This window comes from Podarcis bocagei (genome assembly GCF_964188305.1).
Source record: "Podarcis bocagei genome assembly, chromosome: 5".
NCBI lineage: Eukaryota > Metazoa > Chordata > Lepidosauria > Squamata > Lacertidae > Podarcis > Podarcis bocagei.
In genome coordinates this window covers 101,227,077-101,233,805 of record NC_138129.1, presented here as the reverse complement: position 1 = coordinate 101,233,805, position 6,729 = coordinate 101,227,077, and the positions used below count along the sequence as shown (strand labels likewise).

At 46.3% G+C, this 6,729-nt stretch overlaps 1 long non-coding RNA gene across 1 annotated transcript; it reads left to right on the top strand.

Moving 5' to 3' along the window:
* Nucleotides 1-940: 940 nt before the first annotated feature.
* On the top strand, nt 941-5,174 carry LOC308586631. The gene is made up of 2 exons (XR_014007982.1): nt 941-994; nt 5,045-5,174. It is a non-coding gene; the product is annotated as an uncharacterized lncRNA (long non-coding RNA).
* The last annotated feature ends 1,555 nt before the right edge of the window (nt 5,175-6,729 follow it).

Genomic DNA, 6,729 nt, shown 5'->3' with positions numbered 1-6,729 from the left:
CCCAACCTGGTCTCCCTTCCTTTCACGCCACCAGTCCCGCTGGACAGCAAACACAGCATTGGGGGCACTTTAGGGGTGCTTGGTGTCAGCGCCACATCTTATGGTACTGAATTCCCAAAATTTATTGGGTGCAAGACACAGGGCATCTCTTCCCATCCTAATGAAAGAGGTAATTGTGCCCGTATAACATATTGCAATTTTCTTTAAAAAACACAACAACGACACATTATTATAATCCTCATACTGAGCTTTGAATCTACTTCTTTTGGTATTATCTTCACAGGTTTTGGACTTTATCTTTAGATCTGTATTAGCATCATGTTCCAAGAAATCTGCAATTCCAATGTATCACTAAGCTTTTTATAGCTCCACTGAGAAGTCTTAGCTCCTTTAATCTTCTCATCTATCAGACCTTGCCAATGTTATATTATGTTATTGTACATGCAGCACTCCGAGAAGAGGAAATAAATATGTACTGGGGGGGAATGTTGTCAGATAAAAATTTTCTAAACCTGCCCACCTGTGTGGAGACTGCCTCCATGTTCTGATGCCAAACTTGAGATTCAGAGGAATATTTACATAATTCGAGTTGCAAACTTTAAGGCACGTTCCTGTGCTTGTTTACTGGGAAGGGAGTCCCACTTATTTCCATGCAGCAAACCCTTTAGTTCTGGGGTTGCCAATGTAGGACCCGTCAGATGTGGTTGGATTGCAACTCCCATCATCCAGAACCACTGGCCTAAGATTTATTTAAATGAGCTAAAAACAGCAACTGTATAAATCCAGCATCCAAATAAAACAGATCAACTACAAGAAAATAAAAACGTATATGCCCTTTGGCGGGGAAAGATATCAGAGTCGGGGCCAAGGGATTCACTATATTTACAGTGGATAATTGCTCTTTCTTTTGTAGTCCCAAAATACCTCTATTGCTTCCATTTTGCAGGGGATGAATTGAGGCTGGAGGTCTAAACAACTTGCTCAAGGATGCACAGCGAGTCAGTGTCCAGTGTGGTATAGTAAATACAATGTTAAACTTTAAGCAGGAAACTCTGACTGCTTTTCTTTTTTATGTACTGATTGACTGATTTTTGCTAATGCAAAATACACAAATACACTTCTCCTCTATCTGGGGCAGCCAAACCATGCAAGATCCTGATGGAAACAATGGGGCCATGATAGCCCATCTGAACTGGGAATGGTAAATGCTTTTTGCAAAAGGCCCCATGCACAGTGGCGAAGCTGCCTGTTCTGCTATTGGGGGCAGAGAGCAGGAGGGGGCATGGCTGGTGCCCCCTGGAGGTGTGATGCGTGCCCCAGGGGCGTGATGCACATCGCAGGGGCGTGGTGCGCGTTCTGGGGGCGTGACGCGCTGCCTGTGGGGGCATGGCGCCCGGCACATGCATGACACCCATTGACTGCACACACAGTTTGTTAGCCAGCTAGAGATACATATGCAGAAATCTGCTTCAGTGTGTGTGTGTATATGGCTCGTTGGTGTTTAGCCCCATAGACTTTCAGTGGAAGAGGTGTGCATAGGAACATAGGGAGCTACTTTAAATCAAGTCAGACCATTGGTCCATCTAGCTCAGAACTGGCAGTAGCTCTGCAGGATTTCAGGTAGGAGCCTCCCCCAGGGATTGAATCTGGGACCTTCTGCACGCAAAGCAGATGCCTTACCACGGAGTTATGGCCCTTTGTTGTTGTTTAGTCATTTAGTCGTGTCCGACTCTTTGTGACCCCCTGGACCAGAGCACGCCAGGCACTCCTGTCTTCTACTGCCTCCCGCAGTTTAGTCAGACTCATGTTTGTAGCTTCGAGAACACAGTCCCACCATCTTGTCCTCTGTCATCCCCTTCTCCTTGTGCCCTCCATCTTTCCCAACATCAGGGTCTTTTCCAGGGAGTCTTCTCTTCTCATGAGGTGGCCAAAGTATTGGAGCCTTAGCTTCAGGATCTGTCCTTCCAGTGAGCACTCAGGGCTGATTTCCTTCAGAATGGAGAGGTTTGATCTTCTTGCAGTCCATGGGACTCTCAAGAGTCTCCTCTAGCACCATAATTCAAGAGCATCAATTCTTCAGCGATCAGCCTTCTTTATGGTCCAGCTCTCACTTCCATACTGGGAAAACCATACCTTTAACTATACGGACCTTTGTTGGCAAGGTGATGTCTCTGCTTTTTAAGATGCTGAGTTATGGCCCTATCTCATCTTTTTTGGATCTTGTTAATGTTTTCTCAGGCAGCCACAGAAGTAAGTTCCATCAAATTCCTTGGTACTTTCCTATTTAGTGGGCTCAGGATTAAGTATGTGCTCAACTCTCCTGAATAAATCTATGGGATTAAGAGCACTTCACTTGCCTAGATCAGTGTTTCCCAACCACTGTTCCGCGGCACACTAGTGTGCCGCGAGATGTTGCCTGGTGTGCCGCGAGATGTTGCCTGGAGGGAGGCGGGCGAGTCGGGCGGCGAGAGGCGGGGCGGCGGCGGCGAGGAGAGGCCGCCCAGCGCGGGGCTCTCGCCGTCTGCCTGCCTGGCTGCCTGTGAGCTCGGCGGGCAGCGCCTCCGTCCGCAGCGCCCGCCTCGCGGCTCTCATTCCCTGCCCCTGCCAAAGCTCACCCAGCCAAGCTGCGCTCTCCTTCCTGCCTCGCTTTGCTGCCTCCTCCCCCCCCACCCCCAAAGCTTGGAGGTTCCCCGGCAAGGGGGAGGGGAAAAAATTGAAACTTACACTTTCGTGCGTCCCTCCCGGCGTGACGCTGCGCGCTGACGTCACAGGGCTGTAATGGTGGTGTGCCTCGAGATTTTTTTCATCAAACAAGTGTGCCTTTGCCCAAAAAAGGTTGGGAAACACTGGCCTAGATAATGCCCATTGTATCTTCACTCTCATTTCACATGCAGCATGATCTCAAAATCTTGACTGTACCTCAGCAATGCAATTAGGCCACTTGGGTTAATTACTTTTTTTTAAAAGAGCTCAAAATCTATATGAGGCTCTTTGAAATTTCATCCCTGCAGTATTAGAAATGTAATTTTCTTTGATGTTGATTCTGACTCGGTACCTCCTACATCACCAAGCTGCTTCTTTTCCAAATGTCTCCAGATGGTGCTCAAGCCTTTAGGGACCATGCTGTGAATTATTTTTAGAAGATTTCCCTTCACGTCTGCCCAAATTGGCATGTTGCAGCATCTTCCTATTTTTTACTATACACAGACATATATTTTCTAAAATTAATATTCATAAGCCACAGATTGTCCGAAAGCTAATGAAAGAGAAAACGAGATATGCTTAACTGATTGCAGTATTAGCCCTGGACCCATTTGCTGGGGTGTAAGCGCCATTCATCTCAATGCAACTTGCTTCTAAGTCGGCGAGTGTAGCATTGCAGTGCAAGCCTCAAAAAACATGCAAGATGGGTTAAAGTGCATAAGAATGCACTTTAATCCTCCCTGGAGAAGAAGGCAAGGGCTCAGAATGGGATTGGGGGAGATTCTTGGGGGCCCCGGTGAGCCATCACTGAGATGGGGCTCTTCAGGTTCCCTTTGGACCACGGTGGGTTCCTTGAGGCCTTCACCTGGAGCACACTTCTCCCTGGCAGTCCAAGCATCTTTCTCCAAAGACAAGTCTCCTGGGTTCAGGCTGGATGGGATCCTGACACAAAGGCTAGTCAAATTCTTCTAGGAGCCCACAGGCAGGGCACAAACAGCTTCCCCTTGCATCAAGCAACTGGAATTCATATTATTTTGGACTATGGAGCATCACTTTTGTTATTCTTGGGCACACTGTTGATACATAGACCCATCCTCAATACAATTTTCTAACTCCCTTTCATCTGCCCTACTGCTTGTCATTTTATTTGGCTGACCCCGAGTTCTAAACAGTACACCCCTAGCTACATCAATTCAGCATTCCACTTTCCAACGTAGTTGCTTTCCTAAAAGCATCAGAAGTGTTTACTTCTCTGGAAGTGCTCCAACTTGCCACTTGGATCAGGGCTGACCCTGAAAGGCCAGGTGAGTTTTTCTTTAGGTGGTGAATGGGATGGGCAGGGGATTGTGTGCACTCCACTACCTAGGAGTCTTGGTTGACCACAAACTTGACATGAGCCAACAGTGTGACGCAGCAGCTAAAAAAGCCAATGCAATTCTGGGCTGCATCAATAGGAGTAGAGCATCTAGATCAAGGGAAGTAATAGTGCCACTGTATTCTGCTCTGGTCAGACCTCACCTGGAGTACTGTGTCCAGTTCTGGGCACCACAATTCAAGAAGGACACTGACAAACTGGAACGTGTCCAGAGGAGGGCAACCAAAATGGTCAAAGGCCTGGAAACAATGCCTTATGAGGAACGGCTAAGGGAGCTGGGCATGTTTAGCTTGGAGAAGAGGAGGTTAAGGGGTGATATGATAGCCATGTTCAAATATATAAAAGGATGTCACATAGAGGAGGGAGAAAGGTTGTTTTCTGCTGCTCCAGAGAAGCGGACACGGAGCAATGGATCCAAACTACAAGAAAGAAGATTCCACCTAAACATTAGGAAGAACTTCCTGACAGTAAGAGCTGTTCGACAGTGGAATTTGCTGCCAAGGAGTGTGGTGGAGTCTCCTACTTTGGAGGTCTTTAAGCAGAGGCTTGACAACCATATGTCAGGAGTGCTCTGATGGTGTTTCCTGCTTGGCAGGGGATTGGACTCGATGGCCCTTGTGGTCTATTCCAACTCTATGATTCTATGATTCTATGACCTTCTGTGACTCCCAGACCCAGATTTCATTCCGTCTGCCTGCTGGGTATCGTGCAGCCATAGGTGGGTGGATGCCTTTCTCTTGCATTATAAGGACAAACATTAATATACATGAGTTCCAGATTGGTCAAAGTGCCAAGAGAGAGGCTGGCAGCTGTTGGCATTCATACAAAGTGTTCTAATTATCAAGCAGTTGACACTCTGCATTAGGTAGGTCTGCTGACTCCTGAAGTATGAGTCAGCATCTCAAGTGGTGGGGAGTTGACTAATATGTCCATAGCTCTTAGAGGTATAACTGACTTTCCTCCCAGGCTTCCCCTCTGTATGTGATTCCACTTGCGTGAACTGATGTGATCGTGATTCCTGGATACTGGTATTGTAAGAGGACTGCATTATGTACCATCCAAGACTGCAACAGGAATAAAGCTCTTCTTGGAACAAGGTTGGACTCCTGAGAGCTTCATGGGGGTACATTCCATTGCCCACAATCATCTACATCAGCCACCAGCAGCTGCTGCCTAGGAGTGCTGCTGCTTTGCCTTGCGAGGCAAAAAGTGAACCAATTTTAAGTTTTTGCCACGACAGCACTGGTATGGTGGAATCTTGCTCAGTTGCTCTACAATGGTAGTTTTGTAGGGTACCTTATTTTGAGGTATAGTGTGATGAGTGGAAGAGGAGGAATAGTGAGTGTCAGCCTAATTGGAGAAATTGCAGCGGTGTGTGTTGGGGACAGGAAGAAGTATGGGCAACAGAGGGAGGTGAGGGCACAATTTGCTGGCCTACATTGGATGTCTTGGGCTGGCTCTACCTTTGATCTGTTTTGGGTCCCTTTTCTCCACCTGTTTCATCTCTATAGAAAATCTAGGGTTTAAGTATCATTTGAAGCCAACTAAAACTCTATGGAGGTGAGAGGGACCCTCCTGAGTGAGTGAATAAGGTAACACTAAGGTCCTTTGAACTGTTGTTTATTCCTCCAAGTTTACCATTTTGTGTTTGGCCAGATAGATTTGAATTAAAGAGGACATGAACTTAGTTTTGTTAAGTCCACATCATTATCTATACCTTTAAAGGAAGTTAATTATCCATGCCAAGTCTGGTTCCTGCTTATTGGAGAGTGATAATTAAATTTTGCTGGGAAACACACAGATTAGCATGCTGATCTTTTCTGCAACTATCGGAGTCCGGATGCTAATTATTCCTCCCAGGTCATGTCTTAGGTAGGAGCTTGCATCAGGGTCATAGATAGCTCATAAGGGGTATACTTTATGTTAAATTTATGCCAGATTCAATGAAGCCATGCTCCATAGAAATAAACGCTACAAAATAATTTCAAGAAATGTATTGGGCAAAACATTCTCAAAAGTTGCACATTCTGAACTGTTGTGAACAAAAGTTCAGGACCGTTGCATGTGATAAAACACAATGGTTTTTGTAAATATTTTTTATTGAGAATTTTCCAGAAAATATAAAATGTATTGTCAGGTTCTCAGGCCGCAGTCAGAGGTAACTGGCCTCACTCCAGGCATTCGGCTTGAGATCCTTGTTGACCTCCCCTTCTGCGTCTCCTGGCAGGATACAGGCAAGGTCACAATCTGCGATCCCACTCAGCGTGAGGGGGACACACACTCTCCTCCCTGGTTCCCTCAGGGAGGGGGAAAGAGTCAGACAGAAATCTATTTACATCGCTTTATTCCTGTCATTGCAGCAGTACAGAGAAACGTGTCTGCACTCTCCGGTCTCCAGCAGTAGAGTCAGAAACTCCACCCCTGTACTTCCAGTACAGGTCAGATGACACTCTGAGCTAACATCCGGTGCTCAGTACAGAGAATAGACTGCCCCTTTTTCCACTAGTACAGTCCCACACATCAACATCCTGTTTTGCATTCCAGCAACTTGCAGCTGGCTTTTGCATTGCTGCTTTTTCCTGACATGTATAACACTAAACAAAACATACATTAAAGAACCTGTTAGTGAACTATTTAGTCATACACATTTG